At 38.3% G+C, this 26,474-nt stretch overlaps 1 long non-coding RNA gene across 1 annotated transcript in view; it reads right to left on the bottom strand.

The window, feature by feature from the left end:
- LOC121394580 overlaps positions 1-26,474 on the bottom strand; it is a 45,185-nt gene that overhangs the window by 7,990 nt on the left and 10,721 nt on the right. Inside the window, exon 2 of the long non-coding RNA XR_005961794.1 lies at positions 3,655-3,724. This is a non-coding gene — a long non-coding RNA (uncharacterized LOC121394580). The remainder of the gene's footprint in view (positions 1-3,654; positions 3,725-26,474) is intronic.

Genomic DNA, 26,474 nt, shown 5'->3' with positions numbered 1-26,474 from the left:
TAAAACTGAGTAAGCTTTATCAGAAAGGTCTATATAAATACACCATTAAACCCTCAAAGTAATGCTACTCTGAGTCCTCTGTCAAAAGAAACATCACATCATGTACCCGTGAGCAACATTCAGAAGTAAAAGCAGTTGGGGAGCAACGCAAGCATGAAAAATGTTCTTGGGGTGCCATATAAATGCTGTGATTGGCCATTAGCCCCTATGTGGATTGTCAACCTGCATTGAGGTTCTGTTTGGCAGTGCACCTGGTTTTTATACAACCAAAACTTGCCTCCAAGCCTCTCCAAGGGGTTGGAGAGCAACATAAATAATTATTTTAACATGGTAGTAAAGGTATCTTGCACTGTTGCTGTAGATGTTATAACTACACCGTATATGATTATTGGTCAACTCTTGTTTCCCTCCTAATTCTACTGATTCATTCTAACCCAGAAATTCTAGCCCGTTTCCAACTGTTGGCCTATTTGATGGGTGTAGTCTTGTTTCCATGTCTCTATTGGAGGTTGTTGATAAATCTGTATCCTGCACAGCATTTAAAAGAATAAAGCACCATTCACTTTGAGGAAAAGAGCAGATCTTGCATGTGTTGTGCCGGTTCTGCGGGTCTGCTTCCCCTCTAACATAGTGTCTATGGTCTCCATGCTATTTACACGCTAGTGTACAGTACATACATTTATTTATTAAGGGCAGGAATCACCTGGGCTGTATGGACTATTATGCATATTACATGTTTGGGGGGAAAATTCAACTTTCCCTATTTTCCTGTGTTTTTATTTTCACAGTAGGTTTGTAGATGAAATACAATGTAGTATGCATTAAGTACTGAGAGATCTAGGCCATCACATAACTGGGGAAAAAACTGTTGTGGGACTTGTTTCTAAATCCCGGGTTCACATGTCACATGCATGCAATTGCTATTCAGTTGCCAGCACTATGGGGCCTGTTATATTTAGTATGTGCATCAAGTTTAAAAGTGTATATGTCATAACCAAATGAATAGATTTATACTGTATATGTGTATGTATGTATGGAAGTATGTCATGTTATAATATGAACCTTTCTGTCTCTGCATGGTCCTGGAATTCACAGAAGATAATAAAAAGGAGTTGGTACAGTCTTTGTTGGCTCCTTTTGTTTGTAAAATTGTCACGTTCCTGTTTAAAGCTTTAGCAGATTTACAAGGATAATGAGGGTTATGGATGCCGTCAGGGCTGCCACCAAGGGGGATAGTTGTCCCAGGTCCTAAAGGTTTTTGTGACTTGGGGGGCCAGGCCGTGCTGCACTTACTTGATTAGCCTGGTCCCCCTGCTGCCAGAGAGCTGCAGATTTCGGAAGGGAGAGCGGAACTCACACGCAGCATCATCTTTACTGTAACAACTTTCTGGAGTTTTCATTGGTCACTGAAGTGGTTGGCTGGAGGGGAAGTTTAAACTTGACCCATCCAATCCCTGTGCAGATGTACCGGGACTTAGACTTCTGTGACCAGTTGGCAGAAAGAATATGCAGGCACCTAAACTCCTGCCCTCACTTCTGAAGTTTGCAACTCCATGACAGAAGAGGGGGGCTGAAAATCAAATAAGGCAAAAAACTAACCCTAGCCACCAATGTTATTTTTTTTATAAATGTGTAGTGGGGTAGGGGGGCTGGCCACCAATGGGGCTGAGGTGGGTGGAGCCCACATGATTTCTATCATTACATTACAATATAGCCTACAAGATGTATACATTAAAGCTGTGCTGCCTTGTAATGGTGATACATTTTCTAAGGTCTAATCTAGGGCCTAAACAATACCTTGTATATTTGCAGCTGCATATAGATTAGATCAGGCATGTCCAAAGTCAGAAAAATGTGTCCCGTTTTCAAATTTACACCGGCCCTCAGCCTCCATCATGAAATTAATAATAATACGGCCCGCCAGCACAGTGCAATCAGGAATCGCATAGCCATAGCAGTAATATTTGGGCACATTAGTGAAATGATCTGCCACTTGGTCTATACTGTTGCCTGTGTGCTGAAGGTGTTAGCAATAGACATGTACTGGCACATAGAGATGTGCTGCTTCACATACTTCTTTAGGGCTGAAGGTGAAGGTGTAGTAAGTAAGTATGCGAGAGAGGCCCATCACTACGTGACAGTATGTGTCTATTGCTAACACCTTCAGCACACAGGCAGCAGTATAGACCAAATGGCAGATCATTTCACTAATGTGCCCAAATATAACTCCTACGCGATTCCTTGTTTAAATGAGTTAAGTGATGTTAATGGTTCAAAGAATGTCAGGCTGAATGGTCGGCCCCATTTTCACCTCACCAAATCTGGCCCTCTTTGCAAAAAGTTTGGACACCCCTGGATTAGATTGTATTTTCAACCATATGAGAATGATTTCCTATTGTGATATTTCAGTATCAACATGGAAGAAATCAAAGGATGAAGAATAAATAAAGAAGAGGGGCCAGTATGTAATGTAGCAGCGAACTATTCTCTCATTCACTGTATGCAGCCTTCATGCTGGAAATACTGTTGGCCTATCAAGATTAAAGAATTAGCTGTGATCACCTTTCACTTAGACACCCCATTTTGCTATAATGTTAAATTTCCTTAATGGTCGAAAGATTCAGTTTTTCTTTCCAACCAAAGGCTGTTTGGTAGTTGTTGAATCCTTTCTCTGCCTCGTTTTCCTGTGTGACATTTCAGTTGATGGGAACATCACCTCTCACATCTAAAAAGCGCAATAAGCAATGACAACAATATTGGCTATAAAAGTTGGAAAATGGGGGTGACTAAATCTCTATAATTTCTATATTAGCAGGTGTCTAAAATGCAACCATGTTGTTTTTTTCAAATGGAGATAAAATGTGGAGTTCTATATTCTGATTAAATGTGATTGAGCTGCCCAGCTAGACAGCAACAGGTAGATATCCAGAATCTTAGGGCTCAACAATGGGTCAGCATGTGAGAAGAGGCCCTGGGCCTCGGCACTGAGTATAGAAAAGGCAGATCATATTCATGTTCCATTCAGGAACAACAGAAGGTCAGGGCCTATTTGCTTTCACAAAAGCTAACTGGAAGGGAAAGCCCAAAGGCACCGACATAATCATTTTGGTTTTATTTTTAACCTCTTTACTGGCAAGAAATTCTGAAGGAAAATGACAACATAATAAATAGTATTTTTAGACTGTCGTTGGATTCGCTTCTTAATACTACAGTGTTTACAAGAATAGGAAAATAACCTTTATGATCTCAAGACAATCAGATGTCATCCCTCAAATACCTTCATTAGCTGCAGTCCTTTTCAGATGGAATCCTGCTGGTTTCACAATATCACATAATTCTTTTTCACTTGACTGATCCTTGTGCTGCCCACCTTGAACCCACTCTGTATGCAGTGGAGCAATATGCAGCCAGTGATACATACAGGCTAAGGCACAATTTATAGTAAGAATGCCGGTTTTATACACTTTCCATCTTTCCCAGTAGTTAATAAAATTCAAAACGTGATTAATTTTTTCTTAGGCGTATATGGCTTTTCATCACAGGCTTCCTCACTTTTCTGGTTTTCCCTTTATGTCAGTAAAGATATCAGTGACATGAGCTTGAGAGTCAAGTTGTAATAATAAGTCACTAGATAACTTGGAGTTGTAGTCTTACCATGGGCATTCTGTTGTGTTACAGGAAGAGCCTAAGTGCAGAGGAATATATGTACCATTGATTTGTTGACCTGGAACATATTGAAAAGTATATTAGACATAAACATTTCCCTTTATGAATGTTACTCCTCAACTGAAAATTTCCATTAAATTCACTGTTGGAATCTAAACCAATGTAATCTGTTAAATTGGTTGTTCACCTTTAAATTAACTTTTGGTATGATGTAGACAGTCATATTCTGAGACAAATATTGTTTGTGGTTTTTTTTCAGTTATTTAGCCTTATGTTTAGCAGCTCTCCAGTGTGGTATATCAGCAGCTACCTGGTTGCTAGGATCTTGTGTACCCTAGCAACCAGGCAGTGTAAGGCTTGAAGATGAATAGGAGAGGGACTCAACAGGAAGATAAGTAAGTAAAAATAACAGTAAACTTATATTTTCGTTTTAGGCTGCCGCGGTCAGTGACCCTCAGTTGAAAAATGGAAAGAGTCAGAGAAGGAAGGGGAATTATTCAAGAACTATACAAAATAAATAATGAAGACCAATAGCAAAGTTGGTAAGAATACGGCATTATATAACATACTAAGGGTTAACAATCAAAAACCCTTCTAAGTCAATTTCACAAAGGCCATTCCTTCCAGGAGTTGCTCTTTGGGGGTGCAACTGCCACATTACCACAGAGCAGAAGAATAGAAAGTAGCAGATATGAGAAAATGGCAACTCTAGGCCAAGATGATTTCAGTAAGACACATATTCTAGCAGACATACTTGGAATAACCAGCAATAAGAATAGCTACCAACTCTTTCTGAAATATTCAGACTGTGCATATTGTGAGGTTATTTATTAAGGAACTCATGGTAATTGGCAGATTGTTCTGTTATTAGGAAGTGCACTCTGTTTCATTACACTTGCTGTTGAATTTACAGTATATTAATAAGCACTTATTTTGCCAGAAGATATAAATTTGTCACTCTGTATAGATTATGTCATTTTGCAGTTTAGTGCTTTGCGTTACATATTTTACAACGTATATATTTGATTAAGTAAATCGAGCCAGACTGTAATAGAACCATTAAAGGGGTTTTTCCCCTTTAAATTAACTGTTAGGGGCCCATTTATTAAAGGAGTGGTTCACCTTTAAGTTAACTTTTAGTATGTTATAGTATGGTCAATTCTAAGAAACTTTTCAGTTGGTCTTCGTTATTTATTTTTTTATAGTTTTTTAAATTATTTTCCTTTTTCTTCTAACTCTTTCCAGTTACCAAATGGAGGTCACTGACAACATCTAAAAAAACAAAGGCTCTGTAAGGCTACAATTTAATTATTGCAGGACCTCTCCTATTCATATTCCAGTCGCTTATTCAGATCAAGGCATGGTTGCTGGGGTAATTTGGATCCTAGCAACCAGATTGTTGAAATTGCAAAATGGAGAACTGCTGAACCAAAAGCTAAATAACTCAAAAACCACAAATAAAAAACAATTGTCTCAGAATATCCCTCTCATACTAAAACTGAAGTCAAAGGTGAACAAAACCCTTTAAACATGGAATTTATCTGGTCAAAATTTTAAAGGGAAAACTCAAATTTTTCATGGGAAAAAACCCTTAAACTTTTTGAGATTTATTATGCCCCATAGCTGCTAAAAATACTCCATCTCAAATCTGTTGAGGTCATGTAGAAGTCACCGGCAGATGTCCCTGAAGTTGTTTCTTGACATCATGGTCTGCGCTGCATAATGCGATAAAGTCTGGGTTTTCGTCTGTTAAAATTAAAAAGCTGAGTTTTCGCAGCAACAATTCAGCTTTTCAGAGTATTTGATCGATCAAATTGACACTCGAATTTGTCACAACCTTTTTTTCGCAACATTTTTTCGCTCTGAATTTTTCGAGAAAGCGAGTGGTAGCGAGTTTGGTCGACTTTGTTTTCACAAAAACTGAGATTAATTTGCGTTTTAGTAAATAACCCCCTTAGTATGGATGTAGAGAGTGATATTCTGAAACAATCTGCAAATTTTTTTTTTTTTTTGCAGTTTTTGAGTTATTTCATTTTTTGTTCAGCAGCTCTCTAGTTTGCAGTGTTGGCAATCTGGTTGTTAGGATCCAAAATACCATAACAACTACTCACTGATTTAACCTTTTAAATGCCACAGATCGTAGAATCTACGTTCTGTGGCAAATGTACTTGAAATGCCACAGAACGTAGATTCTACGTTCTGCAGCACTTCCTGGTTCCCGAGCGGAGGAGCGGCTGTTAGAGCCGCTCGCTCCGTTCCTGCTCGATCCCCTGCCCCTAGGCAACGAGCAGAGCAGGGGATCGAGTGGCCCCTGGGGCGCGATCGCCCAGGGGCCCAAAAACAGCAGCAGGCACGTGTTACTTACGTGTCCTGCTGCTGCAGCCTACACCGCGCCGTCGATCTCCGCCCCCACAGCACAGAGACAGGAACCACGTCGCAGATGTCTTCCAGGGGCTCTTCCTGATCGCCTGCAACAGTCTCCAGCGACTTTTTCAGGTTAGTGCAACAATTACACACACAAACACACCAACACACACTTATTACAGTAATACACACTTAGATTCACACTTACACACACTTACACATACATTTTTGGGGATTGGGGGGGTCACTTACACTCACTGCACTTACACACACGTGCACACGCACACACGCGCACATAATATGTAATTTACCATTTGTACACACGCACACGCACATACATGGCATTGTGGCTTTTTTTTTTTTTTTCTTATCGCATCGTCTCTTTTTTTGGCTGAAAAAAATGTTTTATTGCCATTACGCATAGCGTATTCGCTAACCGTACTGTGCAATACCTTTTGTATGTTATTTTGGTGATTATATTGCAATTTTGGGTATTTTGGTGCATTTTTAGCCATTTTATTGAATTTTTAGCCATTTTATTGCATTTTCAGCTCTGCATATATTGTGTTCACTTTTTTCTAGCCGTATAACCTGTTTGGCCCATCTAAAATATTCAAACTGTGATTCTGACGGCCGATAACACTAGTCTGGAAAAAAAACATTGATTTTTGTGGTTTTATTGGATTTTTTTGCATTTCACCCTTTACTGCCTTATTTTGTTTTGCCTTGTAAATTTTATCTACTATATATCCATTTGGGGGTCTCTGTGCGCCACATAGTTTGGTATATCTATGCATATTGGGCATCAAAGTGTTCAGTAGACCTCTGGCGTTCATATTTAGGATGTTTTATGCTGATACGTTACGAAATGTGGGGCATATAATGGGGTAAAATTCAAGCTTTCTGACAATTTTCAGAAATTTGATAAAAACCGTTATGTTCAGCATTGCTTTGCAGTTTGGCAGTTTGCAGTAGAAACACTTATTTACCCATATTGGATTCGTCAGAATGTGTACTTTCTGAAAATATATGGTTTTCTGGGGTCTCTGTACTGTTAGGGGGGTCTAATGTCGCATAATACACACACCAGGTGCTTATATTGCAGCAGCCAGCGCGTCAGCTGTGAAAATGTATATACACTATTGTCATTTGGGGGTCTCTGTGCGCCACATAGTTTGGTATATCTATGCATATTGGGCATCAAAGTGTTCAGTAGACCTCTGGCGTTCATATTTAGGATGTTTTATGCTGATACGTTACGAAATGTGGGGCATATAATGGGGTAAAATTCAAGCTTTCTGACAATTTTCAGAAATTTGATAAAAACCGTTATGTTCAGCATTGCTTTGCAGTTTGGCAGTTTGCAGTAGAAACACATATTTACCCATATTGGATTCGTCAGAATGTGTACTTTCTGAAAATATATGGTTTTCTGGGGTCTCTGTACTGTTAGGTGGTCTAATGTCGCATATTACACACACCAGGTGCTTATATTGCAGCAGCCAGCGCGTCAGCCGTGAAAATGTATATACACTATTGTCATTTGGTGGTCTCTGTGCGCCGCATAGTTTGGTATATCTATGCATATTGGGCATCAAAGTGTTCAGTAGACCCCTGGCGTTCATATTTAGGATGTTTTATGCTGAAACGTTACGAAATGTGGGGCATATAATGGGGTAAAATTCAATCTTTCTGACGATTTTCAAAAATTTGATAAAAACCGTTATGTTCAGCATTGCTTTGCAGTTTGGCAGTTTGCAGTAGAAACACATATTTACCCATATTGGATTCGTCAGAATGTGTACTTTCTGAAAATATATGGTTTTCTGGGGTCTCTGTACTGTTAGGGGGGTCTAATGTCGCATAATACACACACCAGGTGCTTATATTGCAGCAGCCAGCGCGTCAGCCGTGAAAATGTATATACACTATTGTCATTTGGGGGTCTCTGTGCGCCACATAGTTTGGTATATCTATGCATATTGGGCATCAAAGTGTTCAGTAGACCCCTGGCGTTCATATTTAGGATGTTTTATGCTGATAAGTTACGAAATGTGGGGCATATAATGGGGTAAAATTCAAGCTTTGTGACGATTTTCAGAAATTTGATAAAAACGGTTACGTTCAGCATTGATTTGCAGTCTGGCAGTTTGCAGTAGAAACACTTATTTACCCATATTGGATTCGTCAGAATGTGTACTTTCTGAAAATATATGGTTTTCTGGGGTCTCTGTACTTTTAGGGGGGTCTAATGTCGCATAATACACACACCAGGTGCTCATATTGCAGCAGCCAGCGCGTCAGCCGTGAAAATGTATATACACTATTGTCATTTGGGGGTCTCTGTGCGCCACATAGTTTAGTATATCTATGCATATTGGGCATCAAAGTGTTCAGTAGACCCCTGGCGTTCATATTTAGGATGTTTTATGCTGATACGTTACGAAATGTGTGGCATATAATGGGGTAAAATTCAAGCTTTCTGACAATTTTCAGAAATTTGATAAAAACCGTTATGTTCAGCATTGCTTTGCAGTTTGGCAGTTTGCAGTAGAAACACTTATTTACCCATATTGGATTCGTCAGAATGTGTTCTTTCTGAAAATATATGGTTTTCTGGGGTCTCTGTACTGTTAGGGGGTCTAATGTCGCATATTACACACACCAGGTGCTCATATTGCAGCAGCCAGCGCGCGTCAGCCGTGAAAATGTATATACACTATTGTCATTTGGGGGTCTCTGTGCGCCACATAGTTTGGTATATCTATGCATATTGGGCATCAAAGTGTTTAGTAGACCCCTGGCGTTCATATTTAGGATGTTTTATGCTGATAAGTTACGAAATGTGGGGCATATAATGGGGTAAAATTCAAGCTTTGTGACAATTTTCAGAAATTTGATAAAAACCGTTATGTTCAGCATTGCTTTGCAGTTTGGCAGTTTGCAGTAGAAACACTTATTTACCCATATTGGATTCGTCAGAATGTGTACTTTCTGAAAATATATGGTTTTCTGGGGTCTCTGTACTGTTAGGTGGTCTAATGTCGCATAATACACACACCGAGTGGTTATATTGCAGCAGCCAGCGCGTCAGCCGTGAAAATGTCTATACATATTGTCATTTGGGGGTCTCTGTGCGCCACATAGTTTGGTATATCTATGCATATTGGGCATCAAACTGTTTAGTAGACCCCTATGTTTATATTTAGGATGCTTTATGCTGGTAATGATACATGGACAATACGATGCTGGAAAGTTGAAGCTTTGAGGCAATTTCCAGATATTTCACCAAAACCGCCAAATTTGGCAAAGCCTTGCGACTCAGTAGTTTGGAGCATAAAGGCATGGGTACCCATTTTAGATTCCGTAGAATGTGTACTTTCCAAAAATATATGGGTTTGGGGGGTAAACATATATTTCTGTGTTTTTACCCCGCAAAAATGCAGTCAATGTGTTGATTTTTCATTAGCTGAAGTTACCCACAGCAGAATTTGTATGTGCTAACTTCATTTTGGGGCCTCTAAATGGCAGATACTTTGGTAAACTTATGAACAATGGCCACCAAAATGTTCAGAGGAACCCTGGCAATCATATTTAGGGTGCTTTTTCTTAGTACGTAATGACACATGGGTGATATGGTGCTGGGAAGTTGAAGCTTTGAGGCAATTTTCAGATATTTCACCAAAACCGGCAACTTTGGGAAAGCCTTGCGACTCGGTAGTTTGGAGCAATAAGGCATGGGTACCCATTTTAGATTCTGTAGAATGTGTACTTTCCAAAAATGTATGGGTTTGGGGGGTAAACATATATTTCTGTGTTTTTACCCCACAAAAACGCAGTCAATGTGTTGATCTTTCATTAGCTGAAGTTACCCACAGGACTATTTGTATGCGCTAACTTCATTTTGGGGCCTCTAAATGCCAGATACTTTGGTAAACCTATGAACAATGGCCACCAAACTGTTCGGGGGAACCCTGGCAATCATATTTAGGGTGCTTTTTCTTGGTGCATAACGATACATGGGTGATATGGTGCTGAGAAGTTGAAGCTTTGAGGCAATTTTCAGATATTTCACCAAAACCGACAATTGTGGGAAAGCCTTGCGACTCAGTAGTTTGGAGCAGAAAGGCATGGGTACCCATTTTAGATTCTGTAGAATGTGTACTTTCCAAAAATATATGGGTTTTGGGGGGTAAACATATATTTCTGTGTTTTTACCCCACAAAAATGCAGTCAATGTGTTGATTTTTCATTAGCTGGTTACCCACGGGACTGTTTGTATGCGCTAACTTCATTTTGGGGCCTCTAAATGCCAGATACTTTGGTAAACTTATGAACAATGGCCACCAAAATGTTCAGAGGAACCCTGGCAATCATATTTAGGGTTCTTTTTCTTAGTACGTAATGACACATGGGTGATATGGTGCTGGGAAGTTGAAGCTTTGAGGCAATTTTCAGATATTTCACCAAAACCGACAACTTTGGGAAAGCCTGGCGACTCAGTAGTTTGGAGCAATAAGGCATGGGTACCCATTTTAGATTCTGTAGAATGTGTACTTTCCAAAAATGTATGGGTTTGGGGGGTAAACATATATTTCTGTGTTTTTACCCCACAAAAATGCAGTCAATGTGTTGATCTTTCATTAGCTGAAGTTACCCACAGGACTATTTGTATGCACTAACTTCATTTTGGGGCCTCTAAATGCCAGATACTTTGGTAAACCTATGAACAATGGCCACCAAACTGTTCGGAGGAACCCTGGCAATCATATTTAGGGTGCTTTTTCTTGGTGCATAACGATACATGGGTGATATGGTGCTGAGAAGTTGAAGCTTTGAGGCAATTTTCAGATATTTCACCCAAACCGACAATTGTGGGAAAGCCTTGCGACTCAGTAGTTTGGAGCAGAAAGGCATGGGTACCCATTTTAGATTCTGTAGAATGTGTACTTTCCAAAAATATATGGGTTTTGGGGGGTAAACATATATTTCTGTGTTTTTACCCCACAAAAATGCAGTCAATGTGTTGATTTTTCATTAGCTGAAGTTACCCACGGGACTGTTTGTATGCGCTAACTTCATTTTGGGGCCTCTAAATGCCAGATACTTTGGTAAACTTATGAACAATGGCCACCAAAATGTTCAGAGGAACCCTGGCAATCATATTTAGGGTGCTTTTTCTTAGTACGTAATGACACATGGATGATATGGTGCTGGGAAGTTGAAGCTTTGAGGCAATTTTCAGATATTTCACCAAAACCGACAACTTTGGGAAAGCCTTGCGACTCAGTAGTTTGGAGCAGAAAGGCATGGGTACCCATTTTAGATTCAGTAGAATGTGTACTTTCCAAAATATATGGGTTTTGGGGGGTAAACATATATTTCTGTGTTTTTACCCCACAAAAATGCAGTCAATGTGTTGATTTTTCATTAGATGAAGTTACCCACAGGACTATTTGTATGCGCTAACTTCATTTTGAGGCCTCTAAATGCCAGATACTTTGGTAAACCTATGAACAATGGCCACCAAATTGTTTGGAGGAACCCTGGCAATCATATTTAGGGTGCTTTTTCTTGGTGCGTAACGATACATGGGTGATATGGTGCTGGGAAGTTGAAGCTTTGAGGCAATTTTCAGATATTTCACCAAAACCGACAACTTTGGGAAAGCCTTGCGACTCAGTAGTTTGGAGCAGAAAGGCATGGGTACCCATTTTAGATTCGGTAGAATGTGTACTTTCCAAAAATATATGGGTTTTGGGGGGTAAACATATATTTCTGTGTTTTTACCCCACAAAAATGCAGTCAATGTGTTGATCTTTCATTAGCTGAAGTTACCCACGGGACTGTTTGTATGCGCTAACTTCATTTTGGGGCCTCTAAATGCCAGATACTTTGGTAAACTTATGAACAATGACCACCAAAATGTTCAGAGGAACCCTGGCAATCATATTTAGGGTGCTTTTTCTTAGTACGTAATGATACATGGGCGATATGGTGCTGGGAAGTTGAAGGTTTGAGGCAATTTTCAGATATTTCACCAAAACCGACAATTTTGGGAAAGCCTTGCGACTCAGTAGTTTGGAGCAGAAAGGCATGGGTACCCATTTTAGATTCAGTAGAATGTGTACTTTCCAAAAATATATGGGTTTGGGGGGTAAACATATATTTCTGTGTTTTTACCCCACAAAAAATGCAGTCAATGTGTTGATTTCTCAGTAGCTGAAGTAAAGTCCTGATCAATTTGGATGTGCTAACTTCATATTGGTGTCTCTAAATGCCAGATACTTTGGTAAACCTATGCATAATGGGTATCAAACTGTTCAGTGGACCCCTGGCAATCATATTTCAGGTGCTTTTTCTTGGTACCTAATATAGTTTGGGATATGCGGAGCAGCAAAATAAAACCTTTGAAATGATTTTTCAGAATTTTGAATTTTTTTTTTGAAAAACCGCTATGTTCAGACAAGCTTTTATGTTTGGTAGTTGGGAGTAGAGAGACATAGTTACCCATTTTGTAATCGGCAGAATGTGTACTTTTCAAAAATGTATGGTTTTCTGGGGTAAACCTACGGTTTCAGGATTTTTTGCCTTGGAATCTAAAGCATGCCGTTTTCTGCCTTAGTGCTTTCAAAATTCGGTAATATACTGCCGGGAGTTTTTGCTGTACAGAAATCCTAAATCTCCCTAAAACTATACATATCTGGTATTGGCACGTTCGAGAGACATAAGGCTTTCCAAATCAGTTGGATTTTCATCCCTAAAATGAAATATTTTTCTGGTATAAATTGATATACGATGAAAAATGGTAATTTTTCTTTTTTTTTTGGTATTTAGCACTATAAATTTTTTTGCACAGGTGGAAATACATGAAAACTCAGGCAGATTTAGAAAGCTCAGTTTCTACCGAAAAAAACAATGTATAGTTTTCCTAGGTAAACTATAGGTTTCCCCTCAGAAAATGCCCCTAAAGTGAGAGAGCACAAAATGTTTCAAAAACGGCTGGCATTTCGCGTAACCAAAATGTGAAATTCTGCTGGCACTTAAAGGGTTAAATAAGAGACTGGAATATGAATAGGAGAGGGTCTGAATAGAAAGGTAAGTAATAAAAGTAGCAATAACAGTAAATGTGTAGCCTTAAGCTGGCCATAGACGCAAAGATCTTATCGTACGAATATTTTCTTATGTTATTTTTTTGCGTATAATTACGCACGCGCGTCCTTGATTATGCAGGTGCGTCCTCAATTGCGCACCGTTACGCACTTTGTTGTTTCCCCCCAATCAGAATTTCCAGAGAGGAATAATTTGGGAGTTGTAGGTGTCAAAAATATTCTTACAATAATAAAAGCAATAATGCTTGGATAAATGGTTAATTTGTAAAACACTTTCATGACTGTCAGAAGCCAGTATAGAGGGCCCAGTGGGCAATTTTAGTAATCCACATGAAAGGGGTTCTCTTCCTAATGTTTTTCGGGAACTTGGGCTTTCAGAGGAAGCATGGGAGTGTAGCTGAACTTTAGATAGTGAATAAAGTAGCCCCTATTGTAAAAAATAAGGGTATTATAAGTCACAGAGGGGTTCCATGACCTTTATACAGGTCATGGAACTCAGAGGTTACTTCTAATATATTTTCGAACAAGGGCTACTTTATTTATTATAATACACAAGTTTTAGTGAGTCTTGACAAAATGACATCACTACTCACCACCTGGCCACTTTTTTTACAGGCCTGGCCGGTAAAACTGATGGTTGATCCCAATGTTATTAATAGGGAAAAAAGATAAATATATAGGAAGGCCGGTATTTTTTTCCAGAAAAGGTGGCAACCCTACTTATAACTGATGACATCACTAGTCACCATTTGTAAGGATATAATTTACAAGATATTCAGAGCCATGCATATCCTGTAAATTATATAGTAAATAAAGTACCCCCTCTTGTAAAATATAAGGATATTATAAGTTACCGAGGAGTCTCATGACCATATAAAACCACGAGGCCGAAGGCCGAGTGTTTTTATAAAGGTCCTGAAACTCTGAGGTAACTTCTAATATCCTCATCTTTTGCAACTGGGGGTACTTTATTTATTATAATACACAAATTTCAGCGAGTCATGTGACAGAAATGACATCAGAACTCACCGTTTATAAGGATATAATTTACAAGATATTCATGGCTTTTGTGTATTACTGTATATCCTTAAAATACACAAAAGCCATGAATATCTTGTAAATTATATCCTTATAAACGGTGAGTTCTGGTGTCATCAGTTATAAACTGTGAGTTCTGATGTCATTTCTGTCACATGAGTCACTAAAACTTGTGTATTATAATAAAGTACCCCCTCCTCGGTAACTTATAATATCCTTATATTTTACTAGAGGGGGTACTTTATTCACTATATAAATGGTTCTTAGTGATGTCACATCAGTTATAATCGGAGCTTAGTGATGTTATTTCTATCACATGACTCACTTGTGTATTATAATAAATAAAGTAAAGTACCCCCTGTTGCAAAATATGAGGATAATTGAAGTCACCTAAGAGTTTCATATTGTGTATAAAAACAATGTCTTCTGCCTTGCACTTTTATATGGTAATTTAATATTTTACGAGAGGTTACTTTATTTATGATATATACTCCATCACCAAACATGAATGAGCCTGTAAAGTCCTGGGCGTTTCATCTGCCTTAAAGTGATACAGACTACTCTCCCAAATATGAAAGTACATTAAAAGTTGCCTGTAGGTCAGGTTGACAGTTTTTTCTATGCTGCGCATAGAGGAACATGGGGGATAAGATAGGGAATGTAAAAGCATTTGGCAAGTACTTTTATGGCAAAATTATACATACACGCAAAGACAATGTTATGATAGATGTAAAAAAAAAAGTTGAATTTCTGGTATCAATGTCTATTTAACCTGGATGTTCTGTTATTCCAGAGACATTGCAGGTACCACAGTGCAAGGCAGGCTGGTTTTTGTCTGAGTGAAGAAGTGGAGCTAGTGACAGCATTTCCCAAGAGTCATTATATAAAGTGATTGTGCAGTTCCCCACAGATCCATTCAATTAAGATAATGACTTATGGCTTATTGACTCTTCTGATCTGTGGCTACTTTATGGCACTACTGGCACAGAAAGAAGATGAAGATAAGCAGATCTCAAGTAAATGGAACAAACATTGCCAACCTCCTAAAAATGAAATAGCTGCAGGATCCATTAGGGAAGAGGGAGAATATCCAAAGAAATGTACCCAACGTGCAGGGAGAATCCACTGACCTTAGTTTGCTCATAGTTCTGCCTAAGAAATATTTGCAATTACTCTGCTGCACATAATACTCTCCCGAGCCCTCCTCCTCTTTTCATTTATGTATTGATGGCTGGCACACATCCAGCCCCTAATAGGCCCCAGCAGATGCAAGCTTGCTGCCTTGTGATTGCATTTGCAATTCTTGCGAGCAGGAGAAGGATCACTGGCCAATATGGGAAGGACAAATAATCTGTCCAAACACTGTTAGTGAAATGCACTCCTGCCTTAAATTAATCACTCTCTCTTTGCTGGGAATGTGTCCTGCACCAAGGTTATTGTTAACCCTTCATGTGCTGTGCAGTTCTAGTTACACAGTTAACCTGCTGATGTCTATGTAATTTGTTAGAGATATACTATAAGGGAAATAGTATACTGGTGATGTACTGGTGCCTATATGAAGAATTAAGACAGTCTTTCACTGACATATGGACCTCTGATTGTGCTGAAAATGCAGGGAGTGGGTCGAAACAGATCAGTTTGGATAAGCAGTGTGACACTACAGGCCCAGTCCCAGTAGGCTGGCACATAAAGCCCAGAGCCTGCCATATTATAGCAATGCTATAAGGCACACAGACAGTGACGTAACTACTATTGGCTGTGGGTCAGGGGGTCTGTTGTGTCCCAAACAGCTAAAGTAAAATTTGCCACCTGCCTCAAGTAAGCAGGGTGATGAGTAGCTTGAGGACAAGTCCCACCACCTGCAATTACTCCCTTGTGCATGAAGAGAAGAACCAGGATGATTTCACTTATGCCTCCCACCCCCTCAGCACTCATAATGGAGCATGATAATTGTACCAAACTTTCCCAACTAGAAAGTCAGCCTGATGCCACCATCACTACTTTGCTTTTTCTGATGCGGCTTTATTAAACACACAGTGTGGTTACATTGGCAGTGGGTATGCTGTGAAACTCTGAGCTCTCTGAGGAAGTGCCGAGATACTTGGGCACAAAACGCGTTGGTTTCACAGCATACCCACTGCCAATGTAACCACACTGTGTGTTTAATAAAGCCGCATCAGAAAAAGCAAAGTAGCGACTCCGCTTGGTGAATTGGTCAGTGCCGGACTGCGGGTAATTGTTTGATGCTTTATAAATACATGTTAATAATCATAATTTCATATGAACCATCTCTCTGACCTAGAATTACCTTAACATACACTTTTTAAATACAGTCTGAGACCGGGAAATCAGTATTGCATTGGCTTGATTGTTAGTGACTTTGTTCCTCCTGGAAAATTTCCTGGCAGTCAATTTGAAAATGCCAGCTGTCTGGAAAAAAACATTTTTAGCCCTCATTTTGCTCAGCAGGTGTTTCACTCAGAGCATAGCAGGAGCCATAAATGATACAATGATGATAAAATTACTGGCTACAACATGTCTGGAAGCATAAAATCTGCTCTCTCCAACAACCTTTTATGTTCATAGAAGCAAGCTACATATCTGTAAATCCCAGGCACAAGACCAACATATGTTTTTTGATATTGCTATCCCTCCTTGTTCCTGGAACAGGGGATTTAAAGTTGTATTCCTGGTACAGTATATTTAGCTATGTGATACGCCTGGTTTTGGTTTATTGCATTTCCTATGTGCTATTTTTACAATCAAATCAGCAAATCTCTTCCACAGGGAAGCTTATTCTTTCCATTTACAAAGCTGTTTTTATAACCTCGCGTACAAACCACATTTGTCACTCCGCAATAGAGCTCCCTCTGCTTATCCATTGCCTAACTGCAACTAGCTGCAAAAAAGGGATTTTTTTTTTTTTATCAAAATGTGAAATTTTGTCTCGGCAAATGAATGCTGTCACCAGAGATAATTAGTCAGCGAGAAAGTTTCTTTTCTCTAGCGTTACTTTCTTCCTAATGAAACTTAACATACTTATGCTTAAGTGAGTTTAAATAGGGTGGGTACATAAAAGTCATGTGTATGTGGCTACTTATTAAAAATGTCCAAGGAAGCAAAATAAAGACAAAAGAGGGTTACAACTTGTAAACATAGTCCCACATTAATATGAAAAAAATATATATATATAGATCCACACTGGTGCACTCCACAATAAGGTAGGTAATTGCCTTGGTGCTGAATGAAAATGAAAAAAAGACTGCACTCACAGGGCTTTCACAAGAAAACAAGCCCCCACGGGCTGGGACGTTTATTCCTCTATATATATATACTTTTTCGAATACAGGCTATGATGTCACTGACTTAATGTTGAGGATGTAGCTTCATCTTATCAAATTCGCAAGGCAGAACCTGGCTAGCAAGGGTAATGCATTGAAAAGTTCACACTTTGATAAATTTGCGAATTAACAATTTCCTCTAGCGCTGATCTTTTTCACTCGTGGTTTGTCTTTTTCGCAATGTCCCTGCTAATTGTCATTTTGGTGAATTTTCACTGTAAAAACACAGTTTGCTCATGGAAGATGAAGCACCTGAAATTTAATTTCCCTTCACTTTTGTTTCAATTGTAAAACACATGCAGAAGGAGGCATTTTTGAGCAATTACCCAGGAGTTCCATGACCTGTTCCATGGCCTTCGGCCTCATTTTTTTTTATATAGTCATGGAACTAATTGGTAACTTATAATATCCTTATATTTTACAAAAGGGGGTACTTTAATCACTGTATATACAAAAAATGTATTCGCTACTATAAAATATTGGCGGTCACAGAACTACTTGGTGAATTATAAAATATATTTTACATTCCACAAATATATAGAGACAGAGAGAGGACAGTGTGTATGAGCCGCACACCCTAAAATTAATCGAGACATGGGTGCTCACGCATAAGAGGTAGATACAATGTGCATAGTGATAGCACTCACAGGATTTGAGTAATAACAGTCAAAAAGTGTTAAAAAAAGAAAAAATGTTTATTCATCCAACGTTTCGGTCCCACACAGGTTTGTGTGGGACCGAAACGTTGGATGAATAAACCTTTTTTTCTCAAATCCTATCCTATGAGTGCCATCACTTTACACATTGTATGTATGTATGTATGTATGTATGTATGTATATATATAGATATATATATTATACATTATACACAGGTATTGGACCTATTATCTAAAATGCTCGTGACCTGTGGTTTTCTGGATAACAGATCTTTCTGTAATTTGTATCTTCATACCTTAAGTCTACTAGAAAATAATTTAAACATTAACTCACTAGGCTGGTTTTGCTTCCCATAAGGATTAATTATATTTAAGTTTGGATTAGGTACAAGCTACTGTTTTATTATAGAGAAAAAGGAAATCATTGTTAAAACTTTGGATTATTTGAATAAAATAGGGTTTACGAGAGACGGCCTTTTTCGTAATTCGGAACTTTCTGGATAATGAGTTTCCGGATAACGGATCCCATACCAGTATATACATAAATACAGCCTATTTGGGGTTTTATTCCAGGTCCTCAAAGCAACTGGCAAATGCAGCAGGCAGCGAGTCTTTAGACAAAGCAATATAAATACCCTTCAGACAACAGGTTACTGTTCACAGCATTACAGTTTTAAAACAACAAAAGAATGTGTTATTTATATCATATTGATCTGTCATCTTAATGGGAATGCATCTATGAGTGTGAATTTCAACCTAAATTATTCCCACTAATTTAGCATCTGTTGCCTGGTGTTAATACTATCAGACTGTCTGTAGTCTTCCTAGGGCAGACATGCCATTCATACTTTCCTATAGGTCATAGTTTTCCACTTGGTTTTGCTCAACAGCTGGTCCTCGGGCTCCTTCCTGCAACTGAGAAGCAGTTCATGGTCCTGTAGAAATCTGCAGTGCCTTTCCCGCAGCACACTTCCTGGCCCTCTGGTGTAACCTAATATCCGACAAGTGAGCTTAAGTATACAACACCCGGCTAAACCTGACATCAACTTTTCCCCGGCATCATGTGCCAGCTAGATTTCCTGATCTTGGGGATTGTGTCACTTAGGAATGACAGGAGGTATAAATAAGGTAGTAATTCATTGTAAGATTTCTCTTAAGGAAGTGGCTCACAGGGGGATGGAATTGTGTTGTGTAAGTTAAATGCTGAGCTCTGTATGTAGAGTTCAGCCTTGGATATTTCACACTTTTATTTTAGGGGCATCGGTATGGAACACAAATGGCATGTCTAGGGCAGTGGGGCAATGGGATATTTTAATAAACATACATTTCTGCCATTAGGGTAAACAGAATAGTAAAGTAACTGTGTGCAAAAGATAATGCAAAAGCCCTTTCACCTGCTTTATGATATCAGGGCAGACTGGAATGATGGTGGGAGTTGAGGTTCAACAACAGAACGCCAAATCTATTATTTTGGATTGGTCCAAATACCTGTACCGAATTCTAGAAAGACTTGGCCAAATGACAAATTAAATCTGAACCTGAATTTCCATATTAAAGGGGTTGTTCGCATTGAGTTAACTTTTTGTATGATGTACAGAATGTAATTCAAAGACAATATGCAATCAGTTTTCATTTTTTATCATTTACTTGTGGTTTTTGACTTATTTAGCTTTTTATTCAGCAGCTCTCCAAATTATCCTAGCAATCATACACTGATATGAATAAGAGACTGGAATATGAATAGGAGAGCGCCTGAATAGAAAGATGAGTTATAAAAAGCAGCAATAATAATAATAATAAATGTGTAGCGTTACAGAGCATTTGTTTTTAAATGGGGTCAGTGACCCCCATTTGAAAGCTGGACAAAGTCAAAAGAAGAGGACAATAATTAAAAACAAATATAAAAAAATGATTAATGAAGATCAACTGAAAACTATAACTATAACATACTAAAAGTTATTATATGAGGTTTACTGTAATGCCTATGTTTACTGTAATGCCTATGCAACTAAAATGAGTTGATTCAATATTATTGTATATCAAACTCTCACTTTGTTTTTTGTATAATTGGACCTATGGTCATGTCTTGAACCCTCTCAGGTCAGACGCATGCAGCGACAACGTCCGACATTCCCATTACTTGCCTTAGACTCAGCGCATCCGACGTGACGCCTGCGTTTCATCTCAGCGCGTTGGAACGGATGCTATTGCAGGTAAAACGCTTGTGTAGTTCTACCCTAATGGTTCAGATGCCCGTATGGCTTGGATTCTGTACAGCTGAATCCTGAAAAAAGCTTTAGGATTTGACCTAATCTCAAGCCAAATCCTGCATTTGGTGAATCCCTAGTAATTTTAACATGGGGGGTGGATCCTTTTCCCTCCCCACACCCTATATAGATGCAGTGTGTACTTGATTCCTACAGACTGGACTATACTTGAATTATATATTTATGCTTATCAGTTCTAGTCCATAAAAGTAGTTGTCCTCTATTGAGTGTGGACAATAAAAAGAATGAAGAGTTGGTACAATTAAAAGGGATACATAAAGTCCATGATAATGAATAATCACTGGTCTGGGTAACCCAGAGACTCACTCAAACAGCTTTCTATGGATACAGAAGCTGTAGCTTGTTGCTTTGTGGTACGGGATATCTTATCCGGAAACCCTTTATCCAAAAAGCTCTGAATTGCGGGAAGGTCATTTGCCATAGATTCAATTTGAATCAAATAATTAAAAATTTAAAAAATAAATTCCCTTTTCTCTGTAATAACAAAACAGTAGTATGCATTGTATTGAAAGTAGCCTGATGGAATCTGAACTTTTAAAAACACAACTTACAATCGCTACTTCACACAAACACATTATTGAAACACATTTACTGTATGTAATAATATCTCTCGAGCATGTATTGTTTATGTTGGATTTATTGTGGTTTAACATAAATGCCAATAAAAATTATTGAGAAAGAAACTCACATGACTGGTCACATGATTAAGGGGACTGAAATTTCTTTTCCCCCTCCTTCGTGAAAAATGTAGGTTTTGGGCAAATACCAAAATTAGGGATTCCTGCATCCCTAGTTGATTTAATGTTTAAATAACTTGGTGGTTTAAATTACAGAAATATCCCTTATCTGGAAAAACCACAGGTCCCATACCTGGGTCATGCAACAATTTTTCAAAGAAAATGCTTTGGGTCCTATTAATAAAGCTTCTGAGAGTCTCCAGCAAATAAGGATGGATCTCAAACATTTGACTCTTTTTATTATTTTGGCATTTTATAATTAAGGCCTTCTGCAACATGAAGGTACGCAGGACTACAAATCATATTATAATATTATATCCTACCTCTATAAACAACTAGGCAGTGCATTAGGTGAGCTTTTTGGCTGGGTTTAGATCCCCTTTAACAGAATGTGTGTAGCATTATAACCACTGGATCCTGCGACGCATTCGATTGGCATTTGTTATGTTATGTTGCAGGAACAGCTGAAGAAGATCAACTCTGATCTCAAAATACACTCCTTCATGATCTGTACTCTCCACTTCTGACCTTCCCCTCTCATTACCTTATTCTCAACTGCAAGACTTCTCTTAGGCTTCAGCCTGCCTTCCCTATCACAACCAGTTCCCTCCCCTCTAAACGCTGCGTAAAGACCCACATATGCCTATGTATGCACCCTGAATTACTAAAAGCCATAATCCTAGAAAAACTAATTACCTTATGTGTCAATTGCTGTCTATACCTTGATTGTAAGCTCTTGTGTACAGGTGCCCTCTAATCCTCGTGCCCCTATGTAACTCTTCTTTCTTATTAGCAGATGATATGGTACCTAATGGATTGACAGATATGGAATATGCTTCTGTGGAAGAGCCATGGTCTGTGTGAGTAGCAAATAAAACAACTGACACCTCTATTTCTAGTAATAGTGAAGAGTAGAGAAGAGCCCCTGATGTCTCTCAGAACACAGCATAGCAATGGCTGCCTTTTTCTTATGTTTAGAAACGTACGTGTTGGTGGGGTTATTTCACACAAAAAAGCTTATTTACAAACATACAGTATGTGCTACACTGCACTAGTGCAGTTTCTAATAGCAACCAAAGAGCAATTATTTGCTACTGGCCAATCAGCAATGGATGCTACTGGCAACTGCACCTATGTTTATAAACAACACCCCATCTTATTCTTATTATTATGTTATATCTGGAAGGCTTTTCCAAAAAGGGTGGTTTATCTTAAAATAACCTTTATATAGACAGATATTTTGAGACAATTACCAATTTACCCCTTGTTGTGTTTTTTTTTTATCTATTTGTCATTGAATTCTGTCTAGGGACAGGCCCCAGCAACCAGACGTACCCTGAGGCTAGAATTTTACTTTACTAATAATATTAGTAGAATATACCAAAAACTGTCATATAACTTCCTATACTGTCATATGGGAAAATTCAATAACCGGCGAATTTTCGCCAGCATCAGTTTCACACCCATTGCAACACTTTGGCGCAAATGTGATCAGACTATGCCAATTCACTAATATGCAGCATTTCATCCTGGGCGCCGAATGCTGCCAACTTTCCGCTAGCGTTACTTTGGCAGTGTGAGCATTTCAAAGTGAAGATGCGCTAGCATTCATTTCTGCCTAGCGAAAATTTGCTAGTGATCTTGCGCTCAGGTCAATTTGCATATGGAGGGTAATTTAAAGTTGTATGGAGGTCTTTATTATAAATGTTGCTGCAAATGGTTTAAGTTACCGGTTTATATTACACATGTCCAGGGAACCTTAATAAAGGCACGAGAGTTAATATAATGCCCTACACATGAGCCCACTGTAAAATTAATGTTCCATATTTTAGGAAATTTTGTGGAAAAAAAATGGTTCCCCAAAAATCTGCATTTTAGTTCATTTGCGGAGTAGCGTCTGGTCGCGCACCTCCTAACTGTCCCTTTTTCGGAGGGACAGTCCCTCTTTTGACAGCTTATCCTGCAGTCCCTCATTTGTACTGGAAAGTCCCTATTTTCTCTGCACTGAACAGCCAGAAAAAGAAACAAAGTTTCTCATTTAATTGGCTTTTGGCAGAGAGCACAGAACAGCTAACAGGTGCAAATAAGATACTTTGTAACAATTTTGAGACAAAAAAAAAAAACAGTTTAGATAAGGAGAAATATTTTTAAACTTCCATAACCTGTCAAATTTTGTAAAATGAACATGGTAATTAGAGGGTGTGGCCACAGAAAGGGGCGTGCTTAAAAAATGTGCTATTCTACGTGCGAAAAAATTTTTTGTCCCTCTTTTTACTTCCAAAATGTTGGGAGGTATTCGTTCGCCAGATCGAAAAGTTGCTTGGGCATAGAGTGTGAATGACCACTAGGGACAGTCACGTTTGCTAGCGAATTGGTGCCTGCGCCTGTTAGTAAATTGCCAATGTCTCTGCGGGTGGCAACGCTGGTGAAAAGTCACTTCGCTTTTTAGTAAATCTCCCCCATAGTCTAGAATTACCACACAATTGCAGCAGTTATCTGTCAGAACTAAATGAATTCATACTGCATAATTAGAATCATGGGACAAAAGTCTTCTAATGATAGTGACATGTTTATGCAGTGGCGTAACTAGATATTACTGGGCCCCACAGCAAATTATTTTTCAGGCCCCCAAAATGTCTAGGAGTTGACCAGTTTTACAAATATTTATTAGAATTGTATATTAATTAGGGCCACATGGGGCTCCTATAGCCGCAGGGTCTGCTTCCTCTGTAGTTACACCTCCGCACACAAAAGCCCAGTGTGGAATGCGCAGAGGTTTACTGAAACAAAATAGGCTGTTATACTGCCCTGTATAAATATCTGACATGGGATCCAGGAGGCTTAGAAAAGAATTATAGAACATTATTTTCATTTGTTGATTTCACAATATGACAACATATGTATTGAGTAGTGTGCAAAATTGCACCAAGGACCGTGTTTATGTCTACATATATAAACACAACTAACACACTGATGCACTCAAACGATATTTTACAAATGAGATTACACATTTTTTGTTAAAAAAAGTACTCTATAGGTCTCGTCTTAATTACTTCTTGCAATCTTGATTCAACAGGTTTTGGCAGAATTTGAGGATCTGCACTATTTAAAGGGATACTGTCATGTCTCAAAAGCATCAGTTAATAGTGCTGCTCCAGCAGACTTCTGCACTTAAATCAATTTTTCAAAAGTGCAAACAGATTTTTTTTATATTTTATTTTGAAATCTGACACGGGGCTCAACATATTGTTAGTTTCCCAGCTGCCCCCAGTCATGTGACTTGTGCTTTGATAAACTTCAGTCACTCTTTACTACTGTACTGCAAGTTGGAGTGATATCACCCCCTACCTTTCCTCCCCAGCAGCCAAACAAAAGAACAATGGGAAGGTAACCAGTTAGCAGCTCCCTAACACAATATAACAACTCCCTGATAGATCTAAGTACAACACCCAATAGTAAAATCCAGGTCCCACTTTGACACTTTTGACATTGAGTAGGAAAAACAACAGCCTTCCAGAAAGAAGTTCCATCCTAAAGTGCTGGCTCTTTCTAAAAAAAAAAAAAAAGCACATGACCAGGCAAAATGATCTGAGATGGCTGCCTACACACCAATATTACAACTAAAAAATACACTCATTGGTTCAGGAATGAAATTTTTAATTTTAGAGTGAAGTATTGCAGTGTAAACAGTGTAATCTAGAAATAAAAACTACATCATTAAAATCATGACAGAATTCCCTTAAGCACACCCCGGAGAGGGTCCTGCAATGTTAGTAAATTGTTTCACCGTTTTCACTTTGGAAATATTTTAAACAATATTTAATAGGATTGAGCCCTTGTGACTGTGGAGGAAAAAACATGCAAGTCAGACAACCTTTAGCAGTGACATTTCCTTTTGTTTGGACCAAGCTTTACATATGCACTTGTTTTGTTCTTTACTCTACTGTGAGAGCTGCAATTTGCTAATTACTTTCTGACTGTACTTGTACTCTAAATGGAATAGTTAAATATGAATTGCTTTTTCCAAATCTAAAATTTGGTGTATGGTTTGAATGCATGCTAGCATTTTATGTAGGATTCTGATTCAGCCTTTAAGCCTTTTTAAAGCCTTTCTGGACAATTAAATACAACAATTTTAATTCACAGATATGAATATGTAAAAGGATTAGGATTCAGCTAAATCTTTTGTGAAAGATTCGCTATTTATTCAAAGCTAAAAAAGATTGATTTGGTCCCTGCTTGATACTGTACAGGGTAATATTTAATACTAAATTATGAACTAACCACAGTTCTTGGACTCTGCTGTATGTATTTATACTCCATAATGAATTTAAGACTTCACAGGCGATGCCACAATAAAATCTGAATGGATGATGACTGCAGTAGCAAAACAAGGCATGTTTTTAATGATGAGTAAAATATATTTTGCCAAAAAATTGCATTAAATCAATGTAAAGTAAATGGTGTACTTTGTTCCCATTACATGAGGTTTAATGCCATCAGTGGCCATCATTGAAATCATTCATTATGAACAGTTCAAGGCCATATTTATAATGATAACTTATTTTACCCCAGATTAATGCCTAAAATGATACTATTTTTTGCTACACTAGACTTGGCATAGTCCATTGCATTAAAAGGGGTTGTTTACCTTTGAGTTAACATTTAGGGGCATATTTATCAAGGGTCAAATTTCGAATTGAAAAAAACTCAAGTCGAAGGTTTTTTTTTTGTCGAATAGGTCCGTTTTCGGCCGAAGGAATAGCGCATTCGTTCAGATTCGAATCGAAGTTTTTTCCCCTAAACAAACGTTGATTTTTCAAAGTCCACCAATTCACTCCAAATATGTTCTAGAACTTGATGCACAGTTATTTTGGAATATATACCAACATTTAGGGGCATTTTTATCAAGGGTCGAATTTCGAATTGAAAACGCTTTGAAATTCTAATTCAAAAATCAACCGAAATTAAATAAACGTTTTTTTTGGTCGAATAGGTCCATTTTCAATTGAATAGGTCCATATTCGGCCAAATTCGAATCAAATTTTTTTCCAAAAAAAAACTTACATTTTTCAAAGTCCACCAATTGACTAATAGGTTCTAAGAGGTGCTCCATAGGCTAAAACTAAAACAACAACTCTGCAGGTTTTACATGGTGAATGGTCAAAGTCAAATTTTTAAAGAGACAGTACATAATACATTTCGATATTCAGATTTTTGATTTTTTTTCAAATTCAAATCGAATTTGGACCATTCCGTACACAAAAATAGC

The sequence above is a fragment of the Xenopus laevis genome, chromosome 6L (assembly GCF_017654675.1).
Source record: "Xenopus laevis strain J_2021 chromosome 6L, Xenopus_laevis_v10.1, whole genome shotgun sequence".
Classification (NCBI taxonomy): Eukaryota; Metazoa; Chordata; class Amphibia; order Anura; family Pipidae; genus Xenopus; species Xenopus laevis.
The sequence above is the reverse complement of the archived record's forward strand: the minus strand, read 5'-3'. Positions and strand labels throughout refer to the sequence as shown.